We start from the raw sequence: 12,638 nt of genomic DNA, 5'->3' as shown, positions 1-12,638 counted from the left end.
AACTTTTCTATATGTTTGAAAACGTTCATAATAAAATATATGAAAATCTATTATCATCCAGAACATAAGTTTTGGGAACATTGCATTAGAAGTTTCATTAAAACCAGGGAAGAGACAAAGATGCCCACTGTTACCTCTATATTTAACATTTTTCTAGAAATTCAATAAAATGTAATATGTCAAGTCATTGCACATAGGAATTATAACCATGAAACGGAGGGGAAATCATTATTTGCAGATGATATCATGATCTACCTCTAAAACTAAAGAGAGTGAATATAAAAACCATTAGAACTGATAAAGAAGGTAGGTAGGGTGACCAGTTACAAAAAGATGTCCCATTATGCACAAAAAATATAAAGGCTACTTCCAAATAGAGGTTGTAGCGCGAAGAGATGTGTGAAAGGTGTCTTTCATGTTTTGCTCCATGTTCAGTACTTCTGTGATATTTGAATCTTTTATAACCAGAATGATTCACGTAGTTGTTTGAAAAAGGGAAAATAAATCTATGGTAGGCAGAATCCTAAAATGCTCCCTTCCTCAGATTTTCAGACTGTGAATATGATAATACCTGTGATTATGTTATATTACCTGCCAAAAGGGATTTTGCAGATGTAATTAAAGTTCCCCTTAAAATGGGGAAATTATTCTGGATTATCCCAATGGCCTTAATCTAATTGCATAAGCCTTTTAAAAGCAGAAAGCTTTCTCAGGTTAGTGGCAGAGGAGAAAGGCAGAGAGATCCTAAGCAAAAGAAGGATTCAGCATGCCACTGCTGGCTTGAAGATGGAAAGAGGTAAGTAAGGAAAAGAAAGTGTGGGTGACCTCTAGAAGGTGGGAGCATGGGGATCTCAGTCCTACAATGGCAAGGAACTAAATATTGACAACAGCTTGAATGAAGTTGGAAATGGATTCTTCCCCAGAGCCTCCAGATAAAAGCCAAGTCTGGAGACACCTTGATTTTGGCAATTGTTTGATCCAAAACAAAGAACTCAGACAAGCTCACCAAGACTTCTCACATACAGAACTGTGAGACAATAAGGTATTATTTTAAACTGCTAAATACGTAGTGATTTGTTATGCAAAAATAGAAAACAAATACAAAATACTTTCCATGTGCAAAACAATGAAATATGTAGCCTATCAAATTTTCAAAGGTTTAAAACCCTTTAATGACCCAGTCATGCAAGCAGGATAGGGAAATGACTCACCTACATGCCCCAAGGGAATGTAAATTGGTAAAATCTTTCCCAAAGTACACTGGGCCCCTAAAATGTGGATATGTTTTGCTTTGTTGAAATTTATTGTAGTTGAATAAACATAGTGGTGAGCAAAGATTTTTCTGAATATCCTTTACAGAACTACTTATAACAGTGGACAATTACAAATAACATGAGTGGGACACCTGGGTGGCTCACTCGGTTGAGCGTCTGACTCTTGGTTTTGGCTCAGGTTATAATTTCACGGTTCGTGGGTTCGAGCCCCATGTCAGGCTCTGTGCTGGTCATTCGGAGCCTGCTTGGGATTCCCTGTTCTCCCTCTCTCTCTGCCCCTCTCTCTCTGCCCCTCCCCTGCTCGCTCTCTCTCTCTCTCTCTCTCTCTCAAAATAAATGAATAAACGTTAAAAAAAAAGAAAAGAAACGGGCACCTGCGTGGGTGGCTCAGTTGGTTAAGTGTTCGACTTCAGCTCAGGTCATGATCTCAAAGGTTGTGGGTTCTAGCCCAGCATTGGGCTCTGTGTTGACAGCTCTGAGCCTGGAGCCTGCCTCAGATTCTGTGTCTCCCTCTCTCTCTGCTCCTCCCCCACTCACACGCTATCTCTCTCTTTCTCAAAAATAAATAAACATTAAAAAAAAGAAAATATGATTATACAGCAATAGAAGACTGGTTTGTCAAATGTAATATCCTACAACCATTTGATGAAGTAAACTTATGCAAATAGAAGGCCGATAGGAATTCTTATAGAACTCTACAAGCTAATTTTAGAATTCATCTGGGAAAGAAAATGCACAAGAAAAGTCAAGAAATTCGTGGGAAAAAAAGAGAGGGGCTTGCCCTAGCAGATATGAAATAATAATTTAAAGCTCAAGTGCTTAAAAAATGTGTGGTATTGATGCTCGTATGGATTTTAGGACTATTGAACTGATGATTTACATTAAAACCTATGTCTATACTTAGGAATTTGGTTTTTGATAAGGGGAAAAGAATGATCTGTTCAATAAATGTTTAGGGCCTAATGAAAAATACTAATAAGTAATTAGTATTACAAGGGAATAATAGTCACGTATTAAGCATAATATTGTTAGAATGTTTAATGACTTAGAAAAATGTTTACCAGAAAAATTCCAGATAATTAAAGAGCTAAACATAAAAAAATCTAAAATATTACAAGGAAATACAGAACAATGTTTCTAATCTTGGAGTAGAAAGGCCTTCTTACGCAAGATTCAAAATGCAAAAGCCATAAAAGAAATGACTGATAAATCTGAATACACCAACTTTAAAAACATCTATGCCCAAAAAGACCCCACGAGCAAAATTTAAAAATAAGCAGAGGTCTGCGAAACATTTCCCACACATGTAACAAAGATTTATATCCAGACTACATAATTCAGTAACAAGAAGCCAAATAATGCAACTGGAAAACAGATAAAAGATATGAACAGGCAAGTCACAAACCAACACAAGCAAGTAGCCCACCAACATATGAAACTATCCCTTAACCTCACTAACAATCAGCAAAATGCAAATAATAAGACATTTTTCACCCATCACATTGGCAAAATATTCAAACAATTGGTTAATATTGAGTGTGGATAAAAATTTAGGGGAATGGTTATTCTTATTCACTGCTGGTGGAGGTATAAACTGAGTCATTCTGCATGGCAATTTGTCATTAAATATTAAAATTTCAAAATGTGCTGTCTTTGAGCTATCTATTTCACTTTTCCATATTTGTCTTACAGAAATATTTTAGCATATGCACAAAAAATGTACAAGGATTTTCACTGCAGCACTGTCAATAGTAAGAAAAAATAACACTCTAATAGTAAAAAATTGAAAACAATATATATTTATCAATGGGTGACTATATCAATAGTTAACTATAGTACACTCACTCAATGGAATACTATGCAGTACATAAAATAATTGAGGTAGATTTATATACACTGACATGGAAAGATCTTCAAGCCACAGAAAGTGAATACAGCAATGAACAGAACAATACATAAAATAGGATGTCATTTATATCTTCAAAAAGGAAAAAACACAAAACAAAGCTATGTATTTCTATATGTGTATATGAATCTAAGAGGAACTTTAAATTTATCTGTGTTAAGTGTTTTGCAATAATGTATTCATTCATGTGTAATTAGGAAAACCTTTGTAAAATGAAAAAAGGACAAAAAGCTAAAGAATGTTTCATGTCATTAAAATGATGTTATAAAATAAAATAAAATAAAATAAAATAAAATGTTATAGACAAATATTTAATTGTATGGAAAATATTTACTAGGTTATTAAATAACAGCATGCCATACTTTTGTTTAAAACTATAGGGGCGCCTGGGTGGCTCAGTTGGTTAAGCATCCAACTTCAGCCCAGGTCATGATCTCGCAGTCTGTGAGTTCGAGCCCCGCGTCGGGCTCTGTGCTGACAGCTCAGAGCCTGGAGCCTGCTTCTGATTCTGTGTCTCCCTCTCTTTCTGCCCCTCCCCTACTCATGCTCTGTCTCTCTCTGTCTCAGAAATAAACAAACATTAAAAAAAAACTATAAATACATATATAATGCATAGTAAAAGGCAAGGAGGACAAAACTAAAGCATTAATAGTGGTCTTCTCTAGGTGGTGAGATTACAAGTTTTTTATCTTTTGGTATTTTCTTTATGCTTTCATATATTTTCTGAATATTCTACAATAAGAAAAATAGAAGTGTGTGTGTGTGTGTGTGTGTGTGTGTGTGTGTGTGTGTGTAAGGGGATGCTGGTTGGAATTAAGACTATAAAAGGAGTGCAATTGCCAAGAGAACTAAAGGATGCTACAGATTGAAATGATAACGAGGATTGTGGAGGTAAGTGGGATTTTAGAATTAGGAGTTGGAAAACTAGACTTTATGGGGCCTAGGAATTAACAGTAGAAATGTAGGGGTTAGAATTAGGCATAGAGCCCATGGATTATTAGAATTAATGCAGTTGCTGTGAGAGATTGGAATTAGAGTCAAAAGCCTTACTAAATTAAAAGATTTTTTGAAGACTATAAGCACTATTGATGAGGATATTGGAATATCCAAATAAATTGGAATTCTCACGTATTTCTGGTGGGACCGTATATTGTTAAAATTGTTCGGAAAAGCCTGTCATGTGCTTTTGGGAGGAGTGACCTTTTGACCCTATCTATTCCACTTCTACAAATTTCTCCTCGAGAAAAATCTTAGAAATATGCACATATTTAGTTATATCAAAGTTCATGTCTGTATTTCTTTTAATTAAAAAAAACCTAAAAATAGAATCCTGGTTAAATAATTAACATTACAATGGAATAACATTCACCCATTAAATATTTAATGGATCAATCTCTCTGAAAAGGGGCCTCCATAAAGCAGAGATCATACACAAAATTTTATGTATAAATATTTATTTGGCAGGCAGTGGATCCATTCATCAGATTCTCAATTCGAGGCATGAACCACTGTTCTGGAGGGCTAGAATTAGAACTGGAAGGTATAATTATAGTTTTTATTTCCTCTATGTCTCAAGAGTACTTTGGATATTGCCTTTTGTCTTTATGCTTTAAAATACTAAGTTAATACATGCTTTAAAAAAACTCAAACCTTATCGAAGTATTTAAAGTTGCGATTCAAAATTCCCCTCTCTTTTCACTTTCTAATCTCATTCTGCAACCCAGATGAAGCGCGATTAATAGGGGTATCTCCTACCAGATCCTTTTTATTCCTATGCATTCACAGGTGCAGATCCTCTATAAATTCTGCCAATCGCACTACCACCCCAAATAATACCAAGGAGAACAATAAAGAGGATGTTTATTGAGAGCTTACTACGTGCCTGAAGTACGTGTTCTAAGGGTTTGCCGCGGAGGGGGGGGGGATTCACTGTGGTCAGCGTCCCCGTCGTCTCCAGCCCTCCACACCGTGTCCCCGCTTGCCCTCTTGCCCCCCATTCTTCACAAGGCGGCCGGAGAGATTGTTAATTTTTAAACGTAAATCAAATCAAATCAAATCACGTCACCCTTCAGCGGCTCACATCGTGCCTCGAATCAGATCCCAATTCCTTAGCGACCCTACTATCCTCTACTGTTGGATATGCTGGACAGGAAATAAATAGCTCAGGCGCAGTCCGCTATAGGGGACTCTACTCCACCGCGGAGGGAGTGCTCTCTAGAGGGGCAGGGGCGGGGCTTCTCAAGCGGGGGGGTGGAGCCTCAGATCGGGTGTGAGGAGAGCCAGAGGGGTAGGTTTTCCGCGGAGGGCGAGCGAAGGGAGCAGGGCCGAAGCAGGGCCGCGGACCGGGCACGCTCTCGCGGGCCCCGCGGAGCTACTGCCACCGAGGTAAGCGTCTTTTCCCCGGGTCGGGGGGCGGCCTTTGCTCGCGAGGCCGTCCTCGGCTCCTCGCGGAGGGTTGTTCCCACGGGACCCTGCGCAGAGTCGCGGAGGTGGCGGCCTTGGGGAGCCAGCAGGGGAGGCTGGTGAAGGGGCCCGGCGGCCTGCCCCAGCCCTCCCTCAACCCCGCCTTCTCTCCCCTCCCCCAGGCCTTGGCAAGCGCCAGCCCAAAGCTAGCCGCATCTTCTGGGGCAGCAGGGCAGCGGCAGGCAGCGCGGCGGGAGAGCGGCTGACAGTGGGGATGCGAGGTACCGGCATTAGCTGTGGCCAAGTGGCCCTAGAGAGGGAGTAGAGGCCAGGCCTTCAGCGTTTATCTCACGGGTTCTCGGAAGGCGGCCTCAGAGGAGGGGGAAGGTGAGGGGCCGATAGGCAGGCTTCGCGGGTAACTACTAGGCGTTGTATATGTATGTTTTGGTATCTAAATGGTACTACACACACACACGCAAAAACATTCGTTTCGGCTAATTGCTTTTTAAAAACTTAATATATCTTGTAGATCTTCATATATCAGGGACTCTAAATTTATCTCATTTATAAACAGCTGCATTGTATGATTGTACTACAGTTTATTTAACCATTTCCCGATTGGTGTACATTAGCTGGTTTCCCTTTGGCGGGGGGAAGGGGGCTATTACAAGCAATGCTATAATGAATGGGTTTGTATATATACGTTTCATGCACATGTATGAGTATTTCCGTAGGACAAATTCTTAGAAGAGTAATCGCTACTCAGTGTATATGCATTTTGAATTTTGATAGATTTGTCCAAATTGCCTTACCAAAAGGCTATACTGATTTACACTCTTCCAATGTTGTGCAATATTGCCCATTTTTCCACAGTTGTGCCAACATGAATTATTATCAATCTTTGTTATTTGGGCCAATTTGAAGCGCAAAAAATGGTATGTCATTGTTTTCATTTGCATTTCTCTGATTACCAGTGAAATTGAACATATTTTTTATTTGCCCGATTATAAAAGTAAGTAGGCAAATATAAAATATCTATAAGCAATAAGCATTTCGAAATTTTAATATTAAAAACCCCATTCGCAGTAGCAAGAAAAACGAAAAAATACCTAGAAGTAAACTACAAAACTTTATTGAGGTATATAATAAAAGAACGTTTGCATACATGGAGAAGGGATACCATGCTTCTCGGTAGGAAGGCTCAATTTTGTAGTGATGGTAATTTTTCCTATGTTGAGTTATACAATTGATGGAATTTCAATAAATATGCCAAGTTTTTGGAACTTAATATTATTCTAAAGTTCATCCAGAAAAAAAGATGGCTAAGAAAAACCGAGAAAATATTTTAAAAGATAAGTAAAGATGGGGGTATTTGTATTACCAGCTATTAAAATGTACTCTAAAGGAACAGTATTTAAATTAGAATGGACAGAACAATGCATTAGAATAGAAAAGCCCACAAATCGAGCCAGATTGGATCCAAGATTTATTGGAGAAACATTGTTGGCTAGACGTGGAAAAACTGCCATATTAAAAACTGCAAGCACGCACCCCCCATCCCCCGCTTGAATTTTCCTTTGAGGGCAGACTCCTTTGTTTGGAGAAAACCACTTTATTGGATCTTTTGGTTATGCCAAGGTAAAGCGTCAGGAGTTAAAAATTAGTGGCTTTAGAGCTAGAACTAACGATATGAGCCTTTCGTTACATTAAGATGGATTCAGGTTAGCCTGCAGTGCGGCGATGGAAGGAGTGTGGTTATTAGGTCTTAAAATTTTTTCCCCGATCTAATGGGCAAAAAATGTTATGTCATTGTTTTCATTTGCATTTGTGAGCTTATTGTGAGACTGAACGTCTTTCATGTGTTAGTCCAGGATAATATGTGACTACTGGAGGCAGGTAACAATGGGGGACCCATTGCTCCTCTTCCAGAACGCAGTTTGGTTAATTGGTACAGCTCTGTACGGGAGCGTGAGAATAAACAGGTTGACTTTTTAAATTTTCCTCAAGCACTAGGCTCTAGACACCTTAGATCGGGGGCGGAGGCAGTTTTCAGGACATGGCCGAGATTTGGCGCTGAGCTGTGTCATCGCGAGGTTTGGCAGCCAGCTCCGCAGTGGGTCGGAAACCTCGTGGTAGGCGAGATCCCTGCAGGACGGGAGGTTCCTCCCTTCCCCCCGAAAAACTCCCAGTCATTTTCATGAAGCTCCGCCTCTCTCCTTTTTAGGAGCGTGCATTAGGTCTCGCGAGATCTCGTGTTTCCTAAAGGCGAGGCGCGGGCGGCATCCTGCAGTGAATTCGAAGGTCTCGCAGAAACTAAAACGTAATATCGCGATAGTTCTCTTGGCGCATGCGGGAGCCGGCGGCAGCGGCAGATTGGCTCCGCCCCTCGGTGCTTAGTGAGGTTGTGCGTCATTTGCTCTTCGCTTCGCGTAGGGTGAGAGCGGAACCGTAAAGACTTCGGCTTTGGTGGGAGGAGGGGTCTGGGAAGGGCTGGGCTCAGGCTTTTCCCGTCCGGTAGGAGGTTCTCGCGGGATCGCGCGGAGGCGGCCGCGGTTAGTGTACGGACTGCAGCAGCCGCGGAGGCGGCGGTAGCGTCTTCGGCTCGTGCTGTTCTTATCCGGTGAGTTCTCGCGCGAGCGGGGTTACGTCCTCGTGGGATCCGTTGGCGGTGGCGGAGGTAGCTTGGGGGAGGGGGGCAGTGACTAGGGTCGGTTCGCTTGCTGTTAAGATGGCGGCGGGAGATGATGTCTGTCCGGCCAGGACCCGAGACTGAAGTGTTGGCTGTCCGCGTTTATGACGCTTCTCAGGCACCCGACGTTAAGAAGGTGAAGGTTGGGGAAACAGTGAGGTGCCGGTAAGCCAAACCTGAGGCGAAAACCACGCCGTCTCTGTTCGGTTGAGGCGACACCATTTCCCGGGCCTCAGTCGCGTGTGGGCCCGCCTTTGCCCCACCAATCGGTTGTCGCCACTGCAGTGGGCGGGTTGGGAAGGGTGGGGGGCGGGAGACCTGGAGTTAGTTAGGGACTGGGGTTGGGGTTAGATTGGGCGGTGGAGGGAAGGGGACCAACCTACGACGGCTGGTTCCCTTTCCACTACCTTTTATCGGGCCTGCCTCTGTTCTCCGCCCCTTCAGCGGCCCAGATGAATCCCCTGGTTTTTCTTGAGTTGAGGTGGGTTCTACTTCCCCAACTGCCTTGGTGTTTGAACTAAGATTTAGGGGTCTAGTTTTGGTGTCTCTGACGTACTCCTCCTCCTTTTCCCCTAATTCTGTCCTCATCCACATGGATATTTGAGGATTGTATTTAAGAGGAGCTTTTCCCTGTAACCCCAGCCCTATTAAGGAAAAGCTTAGCCAAGTTCTCTAACCTGTCCTGTCTCCCTCTTCCATTGGTTCTCTTGACGCAAGTGTTGAGTAGAGCCTTTCCCCTTTCTTGCATTTATTCCATCTTTGTGGATGGAACTGTACAGTAGCCTTCCGTTTCCTCAGGTCTTCAGATTTGTATGACCCTGATTCGAGTACACGACACTGATTTCTGCAACTTTGCAGGCTGCTCGACCACTTTTAACTCTTAGATGGAACAATGAATGGATTGGTGGTTGGATGATTGCAAATCATCTGTTCTTGGGGCTGTTAGCCTTTCCTTCCTCCTTACGCTCCCCGACACCCCCGGCCCCCCGCCAGAACCCTAGAGGAAAAGCTGTGGAGGATAATCTTCCAATAAACCAACTTTTTGTCCTTCTCTATACCCTGCAGTCTTTCTTTGCAAGCTTGGGAACTGCCCCTTTTCCCTGCCTTCCTCTGAGTTCCTGAGTCCTCTTGGTTTGTGGACCTCTATCTTTGCTTCTGATCACCTCCTAACATGCTTCTCAGTTCTTTTATACCCCTCCCCGTGTTCTTTTTTCAGGACTTCCATCCCTTAGAGAGAAGATACCCTCCTGTCAGGCTCCACTACATTTTCCCCTCCTCCATGTGGTAGAAAATAAAATAGCTTTGATTATCCTCTGACCCTCAATCATTGCCCTGTTCTACTTTTTTCTCTGCCTTTCCCCCATTCCACCATTACTGTAGACAATTCCCTATCATTTGTTTTCTTTATAGATTACATATTCACCATTGTTTTCTCTTAGGCTCCCTTAGCCTTGCAAACATTGAGGAGACACCAACATTCTCCAGTCAAGGGAGGCACTGGTATGGTGGAAATAACTGTATGCTTTGGATTCACATGGGAGTTTGTGACCTTGGGTATATGACTTCAGATTCTCAGTTTTTTCATCTGTGTAATAGGAATAGTAGCGCTTTATAGGTGCTAGAATTAGTTTGTAAAGTGTCTGGCTTATGGTAGACACACAATAAATTGTAGTTAGTTTTTATTGGTGTAAGAATAGATTGGAAGATGTATCTGTGTCATAGGGTAGTTTTATGACCTGAGAAAGAAGAGATTTTTATTCCTCTAAGTTTTTAGTATATTTCTAGGCTTGTCCTATCGTTTTTGTAGTTTTTTCCTCCTTTTGGATCACACTATTTTATCTCCTTTGGTTCATGATGTTTGATTGGAATTCCCACCTGTGTTAACCTACTAGTCTAGGAATTTTAGTGCAAAATCACTATCTTGAAATGACCACTGGCCATGAGATTCCTGTCAAGAGCCACATCCAGGTGTTTGCCTTTTAGAAGGGGTGCCTCATCCCTTGCCTACTCCCTTCCACTGCTTCAAAGAGAGTCTGTCCTGTTGTTCACCCAAAGATGAAATTTGTTACCATGCTTTACACAGTAAGCAAGGGAACTTCTGCCAGTTAGTTTTCAAGGGTTCATACTGCTTTTCTCCCACCTCCTTTCTTTGTTTGGTTCCTCAGATTAGTGTGGGGATCTGCTATTTGGCTTTACCTGCACAAGGCAATTCCTATCTGAGAGAATTTAGGAAAGTTGTTTGGAATACCAAGATACTTTCCCATAGTGAGTTACTGCTAGTTTTTTTAATATACTCCTCCTTGTTGTATTTTACCATGTTATATTTTCCAACATTCTTATTAAATAGAAGTGAATGTATTCAATTTGAAGGTAGTTTTTCCTACTGTTAATATTTTGATTAGACCAATATTAAACTCAACACTTTTATCTATTACCTTGGCCGGGTGATGAGGTTTGAAATAGGAATATGATGAGGTGAAAAGTTTACCTAGGAGTAAAGATACCATAGGTAACCATCTGGTAATTAACTACGTGGGCACTAGTTTTGAGCTTTCAGGTTTGCTTTGTTCAGTTTAAAGTGCTTTGGAGGTAATAGAGTTTTCCCCCTATTCATTGGAGGACAGGAGATCACTTTCTGTTTTGTGATATTGCCTTGGTGTTTTTTTACAGTGGGTCAAGTAATGAATCAGAAATTAACTAAACCTCAATTTGATTCTTGTTCAGAACTAGAATAAATCTGGGAATGATAATCTAGGTGTGACCTAAAAGGTTTAATTTATTCTAGGTAGATCTCAGAGAAGTGAGGAAGGAGTGGCAATACCAGTTAAAAGCTTTGTGTAAGGTTCAGTGGCACAGTTCAACCTGAGTTTCCCAGGTGTTTATCAGTTGTCTCCCAGTATGCCCAAAAAGATGTGTGAAGTTGTAAAGTAGTGTGTGGTTCTTTTCACAAAAAAATAATAAATTTAACATTGCCTTAGTATCAGTTTACAGTGAGTATATAAAGTTTTCTATAAAGTAATTACTGTCCCCTATAATTTCGTTTGGGTTGAGGACTGAGTTGAATTTTCAGGGGGTGTTGTCTGAATGTCAGAATGGAAGAATTGGCTTGGCTTTTGGTTTTGAATTCTTATTACTGTCTAAAGCGGGTCCTTAAAAATGCAAATTGATACGTGAGGGCTATTACTTAAATAATAATTGAGTATGTTTGAACATTTATATAATGGTTAACTCCCCCACACCCTAATAAATGTGTATCTCTCTCTCCCCACCCTTTTTTTTTTTTGTAGGTCCTCCAGTAGTCTGATCTGAGTGGGTTAGCACTCCGGAGGAACCAGCAGACCAAGACCAACTTGGTCAGGAAGGTTCAGGAGGCTGTAGAAGTGTTGGGATTTCCCACCAGGATGAGTATGATTGGCTGTGATTTTAGGTTAGTTTTTGTAGATCTTTGGGTAGTATTTGTATTTTACTTCCTGGAATGGAGGTGGTGGTGGGGAGTATATGTATTTCCATTCTGTAATTGAGCTACTTTGGTTTTTTTCATTATTTGGATCTGATGTGGCATTGGTTGCATATCATGTTATTGTTTTAATGAATTCTGTGTGCACATGATTTTTAAATCACCCTAAGCACCATTCAGAAAATAAAATTACAAGATACTATGTCTAATTAGTTATTTCTCAAAGAGTTATGAAAAATATCAAACATACAGAAACTGGATAGTGTAATAATCCCCCTGTGTACCCATAACCAGCTTAACAGTTGCCAACTTGTAGCGGTTCTTCTTCATCTGTACTTCTACCTACTATCCCCACCCATTATTTTGAAATAAACCCCTGCTGTCATATTTTTATTTGTAAAATATTTGTATCTCTAAAAGAAAAGGGCTCTTTAAACATAATCTCAAAACCATTATCACAACTCAAAACATTAACAATGATTTTTGAAGATCTCAAATATGAAACTAATGTTTAAATTTTAGTTTGTATTAGGGTCCAAAGAAAGTCCATTTGTCACAAAGGTGGATTGATGTTTATTTCTTAAATCTGTTTTAATCTGCAGGTTCCCTCTCTCTTTTTCTGATTTATGTGTTGAAGAAATTGTTCTGCAGTTTCCCTCACATTTGGTGATTACATCCCAGCAGTGGTATCTAGCTCATTCTTACTAAGTTAAAGACCTTGGAGGACCCCCATTATAATGGGACAATGGCAGTAATCTCCTGTATCCCAGTTGGAGTTGATAGTGCTGGCCTAGGCACTATCCTGAAATAACTAGTCATGGATTCCCCTTACTGTGGTAGAGTCTGATTTAATTGATACCTGATCTCAGTTCCATGTCTTGGCCCTGCTTGCTGCTCCACATGAAAAGT

The 12,638-nt window shown here is 40.9% G+C and overlaps 1 protein-coding gene across 9 annotated transcripts in view; it reads left to right on the top strand.

Annotated features, from left to right (window-relative positions):
- The first annotated feature begins 5,500 nt into the window (after positions 1–5,500).
- Positions 5,501–12,638, top strand: part of HUWE1 (HECT, UBA and WWE domain containing E3 ubiquitin protein ligase 1) — a 172,760-nt gene continuing 165,622 nt past the window's right edge. For 8 of the 9 annotated variants that reach the window (XM_047093663.1, XM_047093664.1, XM_047093667.1 and 5 more), the window contains exons 1-2: positions 8,049–8,203; positions 11,560–11,699. The gene's annotated coding sequence lies outside the window, so the exon portion shown is untranslated. Of the gene's footprint in view, positions 5,566–8,048; positions 8,204–11,559; positions 11,700–12,638 lie in introns of those variants that run through there. The other variant, XM_047093660.1, reaches the window with a different exon arrangement.

This window comes from Lynx rufus, unplaced genomic scaffold (genome assembly GCF_022079265.1).
Source record: "Lynx rufus isolate CCGP_SWC_20201006 ecotype Redwood Valley unplaced genomic scaffold, mLynRuf1.p SCAF_35, whole genome shotgun sequence".
Classification (NCBI taxonomy): domain Eukaryota; kingdom Metazoa; phylum Chordata; class Mammalia; order Carnivora; family Felidae; genus Lynx; species Lynx rufus.
Note: the sequence above shows the minus strand (reverse complement) of the source record. Positions and strands in the feature narration are given on the sequence as shown.